Genomic DNA, 11,347 nt, shown 5'->3' with positions numbered 1-11,347 from the left:
GGTGACTTGATGAATGGACTTAAAGGGTTGACTTGGTAGGGTGACTTGATGAACGGACCTAAAGAGTTGAGTTGGTGAGAGTACTTGGTGGGGTGACTTGATGAACAGACTTAAAGAGTCGACTTGGTGAGAGTACTTGGTGGGGTGACTTGATGAACGCACTTGAATAATCGACTTGGTTAGAGTACTTGGTGGGGTGACTTGATGAACCGACTCAAAGAGTCAACTTGGTGAGAGTACTTGGTGGCTCAACTTGATGAGCAGACTTAAAGAGTCAACTTGGTGAGAGTACTTGGCGGGGTGAACTAATGAATGTACTTAAAGAGTCAACTTTGTGGGATTACTTCGTGGGCCGACCTGGTGGGGTGACTTGATGAAGGGACATAAAGAGTCGACTTGGTGAGAGTACTTGGCAGGGTGAATTGATGAATAGAATTAAAGAGTTGACTTGTTGGGAGTACTTGGTGGGGTGACCTTGTGGGGTGACTTGATGAACAAACTTAAAGAGTTGACTTGGTGAGAGTACTTGTTCTGGTGACTTGATGAATAGACTTAAAGAGTCAACTTGGTGGGGCGGCTTGATGAAAGGACATAAAGAGTCGACTTGGTGGGGTGACTTGATGAACGAACTTAAAGGGTCAACTTGGTGGGGTGACTTGATTCAATGGACCTAAAGAGTTGAGTTGGTGAGAGTACTTGGTGGGGTGACCTGATGAACAGAATTAGAAAGTTGACTTGGTGGGCCAACCTAGTTGGGTGACTTCGTAAACGAACTTAAAGAGTCAACTTGGTGAGAGTACTTGGTGTGCCGACTTTGTAGGGTGGCTTGATGAACAAACTTAAAGAGTCAACTTGGTGCGCTGACCTCCTGTGGTGACTTGATGATTGAACTTAAAGATTTGACTTGGTGAGAGCACTTGGTGCATCGACTTGCGCAGCCGAGCTGGTGAGTCGAATTGGTGAGCGAGCTTAAAACAACAAGTTGGTTCAGAAAGTTGGTGAGGCAAGATGGTAGGCCAACATGGTGAGCCAACTTGTCGAGCAAACTAAAAGAGTCAACTTGTTGAGGCTACTTGGTGGGGTGACCTGGCAACCCCACTTGGTGAGGTGACCCGATGAGAGATGCTATCCAACCCTTGGTTGCCAGCCCTAAGGAGAGGCATCTTGATGAGCTGACTTGGTGAGAAAACTTAGAGAGTCAAGTAGATGAGTTGGGTCATTGAGGCGACTTGGTGGGGTGACTTAATGAGCTGACCATGCGAGAAGACGTTGTGAGCAAACTAAGAATGTCAACTTGGCGAGCGTGCTTGAACAGTCAACTTGTGGAGCTGACTTGGAAAGTTGACATTGTGAGAAGGGCTTAAGATGTGACTTGGTGAGGTGACGTAGGAAGGTCCTGTTAATACCATAAACTTATAACAGAACCATAGAAATAATAGAAAATGCGAGAACCAAATGTGGTATTGTCATTTGGACTGCAGAAGTGGAATTGCATAATTCATAAGCACAATATGCTAACCCACACGGGCGCATTCACTGCAACAGTCTGCAAGATAAGCTGCCAGCTATCACCCAGAGTTGTCTTAGACAACATTCGAGCCTTTCTTAAATAGGCAATTGTATGCTAGCTCAGAAGGTTCTAGATGCTCAAACTTAATACCTATGGCTGGAAGACCCTGACAATACACATAAGTCTGCCTAATACATCTTTGACAAATTATTTTAGAAATTTTGGTAGCCCAACCTCCGGAGGCCATAACTCATGAATGGTTGCTCCGATTGGCTATTATAACCACTTTTTGGAAATGCCAGCTCCTGATCTACAGGCTCAGAATGGCGCTTGCACCCTTCCCTTGATTTTTTGAAACTCATCCGGGCACTCTCAAGCCTCCAATGGTGAGCCTGAAGATTTTTAGCATATTTTTCCATCGAAAATCTGCAATAAATTCTTGACGCTTATGCTTGAGCTAACTTGGTGAGAGGACTTAGAGAGTCAACTCATTGAGGTGACTTGGTGGGGTTGACCTAGCAAGGTGAGACCCACTTGGTGAGAAAACTACAAGAGTCAGCTTGGTGAGCACGTTGGAATTGCAGGCTTGGTGAGCTGACATTTCGAGTGGGCTTAACGAGGCGAGTTGGTGGGGCAACTTGGCGAGTGGAATTAAAGAGCCAACTTGGTGAGGTGACTCGATGAGTTAGTTCATTTAGATGACATGGTGAGCTAAACTATGGAGGTGACCTGGCAAGGGAACTTGCTGAGTTGACTTGGCGAGCCGAATTTGGGAGTTAACTTGGTGAGAAAACTTGAAGAGTAGACTCATTAAGGCAACTTTGCAAGTCCACCATGTGAGCTGACCTAGGGAGATGACCTAGGGGTGGACTTGGTGAGTGTGCTTGAATTGTCAGCTTGGCAAGCTGACATAGGGAGCAAACCTAGCGACTCGACGTGGTGAGTGGGCCTAACGGGGCGAGTTGGCGGGGTGACTTGGTGAGTGGAATTAGAGAGCCAACGTGGTGAGGCAACTTGGTGAGTTGGTTCATTGAGTTGACATGGTGAGCTAACTTGGTGAGTTGACTTGGCGAGCGAACATAAAGAGTCGACTTGGCAACGTACTCGAGTAAACTTGGTGAGGCGACCTGGCGAGCAGGCTCAAAGAGTCAACATGGTGAGGCAACTCATTGAGCTAGCTCCTTGAGGCAACTTGGTGGGCCTACTTTATTAGTTGACTTGGTGAGCCGACCTGACGAGCTGATACAGTGAGTGAGCTTAAAGAGGTGACTTGGTGGGGTAACTTGGCAAGCTAACTTATCAAGGCGAGATGGTGAGTAAACTTGGTGAGCTGACTTGGTGAGTGCACTTAAAGAGTCAACTTCATGAGGTGACTCAGCGACTTGGGCGAGCTGACCTGGCGAGTGAACTTAAAGAGCCGACTTGGGCAAGCTGACTTGGTGAGTGAACTTAAAGAGTTGACTTGGAAACGTACTTGAACAACTGACTTGGTGAGCTGACATGGTGAGTGGGCTTAGAGAAGCAACTTGGTGGGGCAACTTGGCAAGCACACTTGCTGGGGCAAGGTGGTAAAATGACTAGGTTAGTCAACTTGGTAAGCTGACTTGGTGAGTGAACTTAAGGACTTGACTTGGTGAGGCAACCTGAATATTCGACTCGGTGAGCTAACTTGGGGAGTCGACATGGTGAGCGGTCTTAAAGAAGAGGCGACCTGGTAGGGCAACCTGGTGAGACAAGATGATAAGTCATCTTGGTGAGCTAGCTTGAGGAGCTGTGAGTGGACATAAAGAGTCAATTCTTTGAGGCAACTTGGTGGGGTGATTTGGCAAAGACTCGAGGTGTTACGCCTAGCTAGCCATATTCGAGGTAGGGTAGCCTAAATGATCTGATTTGAGAATTTTCTTTATAAGAAGAGATCATGATAGGCCCTGTAAGGTGAAAAAGAATAAAATTTTGGGAGTTCAAAAAAAAAATGTTACCCAATTTTGGATCACGCACAGGGCTCAGGTCACGTAGCATCGAGGTGCCCATGGTGACATGATTCAATCAAAAAGTCGACGGTGGCATGAGTTGTGCAAAAACATTGGAGGCCATTAAGGCTCAAGGTGCTTCGAGTCAAGGTTGTTGAGGTGGGTTAGGTTGAAAACTTTGGGCGTTAACCAAAAAGAAAAAGTTAACCGCTTTTGGATCATGCACACAGCTCGGGGCACTTAGAATCAAGTCGAGCAGGGTGCCATGAGTCATGCAAAAAATTTGGAGACAACTCGAGTTGGGGTATTCGACTCTATTCGAGCTCAAAACTTTGGGACTTGACAAAAAAAAGAAAAAAGAAAAAGTTACCCAGTTTTGGATCATGTAAGTGACTCAGGCCACTCAGAATCAAGGCGAGTGAAGTTACATAAGTCGAGCGAAAAAAAATGGAGGCAATTTGAGTTGGGGTTGCTGACATGATTTGGGTTGAAATCTTTGGGTGTTAACCAAAAAAGGAAGAAGTTAACTGCTTTTGGATCACGTACATGACTCAGGGCACCAAGTCGAGCACGGTGACATGAGTCCTACGAAAAAATTGGAGGCGATACAAGTTGGGGTTACCAACACAATTTGGGTTGAAAACTTTGGGCGTTAACCTAAAAAAAAGATGACCGCCTTTGGATCATGCACATGACTCAGTGCACTTAGAATCATGTCAAGCACGATGACATGAGTCATGTGAAAAAATTGGAGGCAGTTAAGGCGATTCGTGTCAGGGTAGCCAACTCAATTTGAGTTCAAAACTTTGGGCATTAACCAAAAAAACAAGTTAACTAATTTTGGATCACGTACATGAGTTATCTGCCCTCGCAAAAATTATAAAACCTGGATACTCACCTAGAATTTGCAGTCAGAAGATTTTTCTGCCCTTACGAAAATTTACAAACCCCACCCGTTCAAAATTTGGACTTGGAAGATTTTTCCGCCCTCACAGAATTTACAAACCCCACCCGCTCAAAATTTTGCACTTGGAAATTATGAAACCCCACTTGCCCAAAATTTGGACTTGGAAATTACGAAACCCACATGGAAATTGTACTTGGAAGACTTTTTCGCCCTCGAGGAAACTTTGGCACTCGAGAGATTTTTTCGCACTCGCGGAAATCACAAAACCCCACCCACCGAGAATTTGGCACTTGGGAGAATTTTTTTCCCTTCCAAAAATCGCAAACCCCACCAGCTCAGAATTTGGGACTTGCGAGATTTTTTTCCCCCTCTTGGAAATTTTACAAAACCCCACTTGCCCGAAATTTGGCAGTCGGGACATTTTTCTGCCCTAGATAAAATTTCTACAAAACCACTCCCTCCTGCCCGAAATTTGGCACTCGAGAGATTTTTTTGCCTTGGCAGAAATTACAAACCCCACCTACCAGGAATTTGGCACCTGGGAGATTTTTACGCCCTCGTGAAAATTGCAAACCCCACCCACTGAGAATTTGGCACTCGAGAGATTTTTTCGCCCTCGCAGAAATAGAAAACCCCACTCACCCAGAATTTGGCACTTGGGAGATATTTTTGCCCTTGCAAAATTTTTTACAAAACCCCACTCACTCAAAATGTTGCACTTGGGAGATTTTTTTGCCCCGAAAGAAATTACAAACCCCACCTACCAAAAATTTGGCACCTAGGAGATTTTTCCGCCCTCATGAAAATTTCAAACCGCACCCGCTTGGAATTTGGCACCTAGAAGATTTCTCCACCCTCACGCAAATTACAAACCTCACCCGTTGAGAATTTGGAACTTGGGTGATTTTTTTTCCCTCGTAGAAATTTTTACAAAACCCCACCCGCCGAGAATTTGGCACTCAGGAGATTTCTTTGCGCTCGTGGGAATTTTCAGAAAACCCCACCCGCTCGAAATTTGGCACTTGGGAGATTTTTCTGCCCTGGTGGAAATTACAAACCCCTACCAAGAATTTGGCACCTGGGAGAGTTTTTTATCCTCATGAAAATTGAAAACCCCACCCGCTCAGAATTTGGCACTTGGAAGATTTTCTCGCACTCGCACAAATTACAAAATCCACCTGCTGGGAATTTGGCATCTGAGAGATTGTTACAACCTCACAAAACAAATTGGCAAAGGGCTCCCAACTAGAATTTGGCAGTTGGAATATTTTCTCGCACTTGCACAAATCACAAACCCCACTCACCTTAGAGTCAAAAAAGGTTTTACGAATCGAGGTGATAGAGGGCTAAATCTTAGTGGATCATGGCGGCAAGGCCACTCTACCACTCACAATACCCTGTTGCTTATTTAAGTCATCTTTAAAAGATTCTTCTCGTTGATCGCTTGAAATTAATATCCAAGGTTGCTCCAACGGACTAATGCGCCGATCTAGGATGGCCAATGATACGGGCCCCAGGGATTGCAAGAGCACCCCTACTTCGGGTCGCGATGCAGTCGGAGAGAGATATGTACCGCATCTAGCGTGGATTCTGAGTTAGAGGCATTCAGTCATAATCTGACACACGGTAGCTTCGCGCCATTGGCTTTTCAAACAAGCATGATGACCAAATGTGTGAATCAAAGGTTCCTCTCGTACTAAGTTGAATTACTATCACGACACAGATCATCAGTAGGGTAAAACTAACCTGTCTCATGATGGTCTAAACTCAGCTCACATTCCCTATTGGTGGGTGAACAATCCAACACTTTGTGAATTCTGCTTCACAATGATAGGAAGAGCTGACATCAAAGGATCAAAAAGAAATGTGGCTATGAATGCTTGGCTACCACAAGCCAGTTATCCCTGTGGTAACTTTTCTGACACCTCTAGCTTCAAATTTCGAAAGTCTAAAGGATCAATAGGCCACACTTTCACGGTTTATATTCATACTAAAAATCAAAATCAAATGATCTTTTACCCTTTTGTTCCACACGAGATTTCTATTCTCGTTGAGCTCATCTTAGGACACTTGCGTTATCTTTTAACAGATGTGCTACCCAAGCCAAACTCCCCACCTGACAATGTCTTCTGCTCAGATCGGCGTGCCTAGATGCATGTTAAGGCCAAAAATAGGGGCATTACCCCGTCTCTGCCTCACAAAATAAGTAAAATAACATTAAAAGTAGTGATATTTCACTTGTGCCTAAAAGCTCCCACTTATTCTACACCTCTCAAGTCATTTCACAATGTCAGACTAGAGTCAAGCTCAATAGGGTCTTCTTTCCCCACTAATTCCGCCAAGACCATTCCCTTGGCTATGGTTTTGCTAGATAGTAGATAGGGATAGTGGGAATCTTGTTAATCCATTCATGCGTGTCAATAATTAGATGACGAGGCATTTGGCTACCTTAAGAGAGTCATAGTTACTCCTGCTGTTTACCCATGCTTGGTTGAATTTCTTCACTTTGACATTTAAAGCATTGGGCAGAAATCACATTGCATTAGCATCCATAGGGACCATCGCAATTCTTTGTTTTAATTAAATAGTTAGGTTCCCCTTGTCCATACTAGTTTTGAGTCAATTGTTCGCCACCTAGGCCTAGCCCTCAGAGCCAATCCTTTCCTAAAGTTACGAATCCATTTTGCCGACTTCCTTTACCTACATTGTTCTATTGACTAGAGGTTGTTCACCTTGGAGACCTAATGTGGTTATGAGTACGACTGGGTGTGAACGATACTTAGTCCTCTAGGTCCTTTCCCCACTTCAGTCTTCAAAGTTCTCATTTGAATATTTTCTACTACCACCAAGATCTACACCGAGGGCCGGTCCACCCAGGCTCACAGAAGATCAGGGTTAGTCAGCGGTGCACCCCCCAAGAGGGGATCTCGTCGGTCAGCTTCCTTACACCTCGTGGGTTTTCCCAACCTGCAAAATTGCACACATGTTAGACTCCTTGGTCCATGTTTCAAGACAGGTTGGATGGAAAGCCCGTTGGCCAGTGCCACGAGCACAAAGGTGCCCAAGAGCCAGCCATAAAGGCACGCGGTTCACTCCTTGACCGCCGTAATGGAACCATTTGTGCAACCAAAAGGTCGCACTTGTGCTGCCACGATAGCTCGCACTGGCACGTTTCCCAAACCAAGCGGTGGACCGGCTCACACAAGTTTGCATTGGACTGGGGCACATCGTCGACCTCCATCCGCTTCCCTCCAAGCAATTTCAAGCACTCTTTAAATCTCTTTTCAAAGTCCTTTTCATCTTTCCCTCGCAGTACTTGTTCGGTATCAATTTCTCGCCCGTATTTAGCCTTGGATGAAATTTACCACGTGATTAGGGCTGCATTCCAAAACAACCCAACTCACCGTAAGCAGCTCGTGGTGCGAGAAGGTCTGGGCCTGACGGGGCTCTCACCCTCTCTAGTGCCCCCTTCCAGGGGACTTGGGCCTGGTTCATCACTGAGGATGCTTCTACAGACTACAATTTGACAGGCACGACCGTCAATTTTCATGCTGGGCTCTTCCCAGTTCGCTCCCCGTTACTAGGGGAATCCTGGTAAGTTTCTTTTCCTCTGCTTATTGATATGCTTAAACTTAGTGGGTATTCATGCATGACTTGGGGATGCAATAGAGAGATGCAGCATTCCTACACTGCGGTGAGCCACTAAGCCTAGAATAACGTTCCTTGTGAGGAATCGTTTGATCAGCACAAATCAGTGCCGACCTTTGCGAGACACCGCTTGTTGCGACAGATCGACAGACCTTGTGCTCATTTTAGCCGACCATGCCACTTGCAGACACGGACAACCATCTCCACTCCTCGTTGGAGAGGGCAATTTTGTAGTGCGACGCCCAGGCAGACGTGCCCTTGGCCGAGGCCTCGAGTGCAACTTGCGTTCAAAGACTTGATGATTCACAAGATTCTACAATTCACACTAAGTATCGCATTTCGCTACATCTTCATCATGGCAAGAGTTGAGATATCCATTGCTGAGAGTTGTGATTTTGTTATGTTTTTTTATTTCGGCAACCCAAGCACGTAAGGCGGTAGATCACACTTCCTTCTTTGGATTTCTAAGGTGCATGGTACACCCGTGTGTTGGGTGTTGACACATCCCAAAACTTGAGCACCCAATGGGTGCGACGAGGAACACTGTGGTGTGTCCCCACCCTGTCACCTCTCAAAGGTGGGAGTCGACGCATGGGAGAGCCGTGTCATCGGACGGGGCCCCTGCCCCACAAATCATGTGAGTGCACTCATCCTAACCATAGAACACTCCAAGTGATTGGTTAACATCAGTCCTGAGTTATAACGAGTTGCGAGTTAACACACCTGGGAAAGGCAACGAGGGGTTGCGGAAGTCTTGACATGTCACCGTCGAAATGACGGATCTCTGGCACAGCGTCGCGCACCTGATCAAACCATGAAATCTCAATTGAGCACAAGGCCTGGACCCCCTCTGAACTACAACCGAGCAGAGACCTCTCTCTCCAATGCAGATGTCATTCGAAGGCATTGGTCCTAATTCAAATTGCATATGAGTCTCTTCTTTGCCCTGTGGGGAATCCACGCTTTCGATCACGACATTCGATGTGACCCTCAACCTTGACGGCGCTGGACTCATAGCTTCACCGCCATCTAGCACATCACTGTAGGGCCAAGTGTTTTCACATCGCCAAGATTTTGGGGGCAGGGAGGAGGCCAGCTCCATCCCCTACATGATTCAGGGTCTCGAACTGACAATGATCCTACTGCAGGTTCACGTACGGTAACCTTGTTACGACTTCTCCTTCCTCTAAGTGATAAGGTTCAATGAACTTCTCACGATGTCACCGACAGGAACCACCGTCGTCGCCACAATCCAAACACTTCACTGGATCATTCAATCGGTAGGAGTGACTGGCGGTGTGTACAAAGGCCAAGGACATAGTCAACGCGAGCTGATGACTCGCGCTTACCAGGAATTCCTCGTTGAAGATCAATAATTGCAATGGTCTATCCCAATCATGATGCAATTTGGCAAGATTTCCCAAACCTTTCAAGCCAGGGAGAGAAACTTGTTGGTTGCATCAGTGTAGTGTGCATGCGGCCTAGAACATCTAAGGGCATCACAGACCTCTTACTGCCTCAAAATTCCATGGCCTAGGAGGCCATAGTCCCTCTAAGAAGTTGGCCGCAAAGGGGAACCTCTGCATAGCTAGTTAGTAGGCTGCGGTCTTGTTCATTAACGAAATTAACCAGACAAATCGGTCCACCAACTAAGAATGACCATGCACCACCACCCATAGAATCAAGAAAGAGCTCTCAATCTATCAATCCTTACTATGTCTAGACCTAGTAAGTTTCCCCGTGTTGAGTAAAATTAAGCTGCAGGCTCCACTCTTGGTGGTGCCCTTCCATCAATTCCTTTAAGTTTTAGCCTTGCAACCATACTCCCCCCGGAACCCAAACACTCTGATTTCTCAGAAGGTGCTGGCAGAGTCCTTAGAGAAACATCCGCCGATCCCTAGTTGACATCGTTTATGGTTGAGACAAGGATGGTATCTGATCGTCTTTGAGCCCCTAACTTTCATTCTTGATTAATGAAAACATCCTTGGCAAATGCTTTTGCAGCAATTTTTCTTCCATAAATCCAAGAATTTCACCTCTGACAATGAAATACGATTGCCCCCGACAGTCCCTATTAATCATTACTCTGGTCCCAAAGGCCAACGGAATAGGACCAGACTCCTATCGTGTTATTCCATGCTAATGTATTCAGAGTGTAGGCTTGCTTTGAGCACTGTAATTTTTTCAAAGTAACTACACCGAAACTGCGACCTAGCCAATTAAGGCCAGGAACACGCCGCCGGTAGAAGGGAAGTGAGGGCCAGTGCACACACAGAAGGCGGATCGACCGTGATGACCCAAGGTCCAACTATGAGCTTTTTAACTACAACAACTTAAATATACGCTATTGGAGTTGGAATTACCATGGCTGCTGGCACCAAACTTGTGCTCCAATGGATCCTCGTTAAGGGATTTAGATTTTACTCGTTCCAATTACTAGACTCGATGAGCCCAGTATTGTTATTTATTGTCACTACCTCCTTGTGTCAGGATTAGGTAATTTGCGTGCCTGTTGCCTTCCTTGGATGTGGTAGCCATTTCTCAGGCTCCCACTCTAGAATCGAACCCTAATTCTTCATCACCCATAACCACTATGGTAGGCCTCTATCCTACCATTGAAAGTTGATAGGGCATAAATTTGAATGAAGCGTTGCTAGGACAAAAGCCATGTGATCCGTTGAGTTATAATGAATCACCAGAATAGCAAGCGAGCTTGCGCTGGCCTTTTATCTAATAAATGTAGCCCTTTTGAGAGTCAAGATTTGGTACACATATTAGCTCTAGAATTACTACGATTATCCAAGTAGAAAAGTACCATCAAAGAAAGTATAACTAATTTAAGGAGCCATCCACAGTTTCACAGTCTGAAATAGTTCATACTTAGACATGCATGGCTTAATCTTTGAGACAAGCATATGACTACTGGTAGGATTGACAAGGTATCTTGTAACAACGAGGGGATCCCCAAGACCTGCTACAGCCAAGGGGATGCCCGCCACGATTTTGAAACCAAAATTTGCATTCGCTCCGTCATTCATCCAAACATAATCCCCCGCACAAGCAACAAGAATGAAATTCATAGCATGAGCAGGTCTCAGAATGCTCAAAGATTTCAAACAAGAGGAATGTGTCCCATCATCGATCAGAGAGGGCCAAATAGGGAGCTTCGGTTCACAGGCACCTAGGAAGAATGTCCCATATGAAAGCCTTTACCCTCGAGCTCGCTATCGCCACAACTCAAAAAGAAGCCTCAAGTTTGTATGAGATGGATCACGCACCTAGCCACCTCAATTGTAAGGCCACTCAGAGACA

The 11,347-nt window shown here is 45.7% G+C and overlaps 1 non-coding gene and 2 pseudogenes across 1 annotated transcript; all 3 read right to left on the bottom strand.

Annotated features, from left to right (window-relative positions):
* Positions 1-5,712: 5,712 nt before the first annotated feature.
* Positions 5,713-8,050, bottom strand: LOC149574693 (25S ribosomal RNA; annotated as a pseudogene).
* Positions 8,051-8,271: 221 nt separating this feature from the next.
* Positions 8,272-8,424, bottom strand: LOC149574692 (5.8S ribosomal RNA). The gene has a single exon (XR_016361319.1). It is a non-coding gene; the product is annotated as a 5.8S ribosomal RNA (ribosomal RNA).
* Positions 8,425-9,166: 742 nt separating this feature from the next.
* Positions 9,167-10,977, bottom strand: LOC149574691 (18S ribosomal RNA; annotated as a pseudogene).
* Between the last annotated feature and the right edge of the window lie 370 nt (positions 10,978-11,347).

Source organism: Cupressus sempervirens, chromosome 2 (genome assembly GCF_028749045.1).
Source record: "Cupressus sempervirens isolate cs-2001-9-10 chromosome 2, ASM2874904v1, whole genome shotgun sequence".
Taxonomy (NCBI): domain Eukaryota; kingdom Viridiplantae; phylum Streptophyta; class Pinopsida; order Cupressales; family Cupressaceae; genus Cupressus; species Cupressus sempervirens.
The sequence above is the reverse complement of the archived record's forward strand: the minus strand, read 5'-3'. Positions and strand labels throughout refer to the sequence as shown.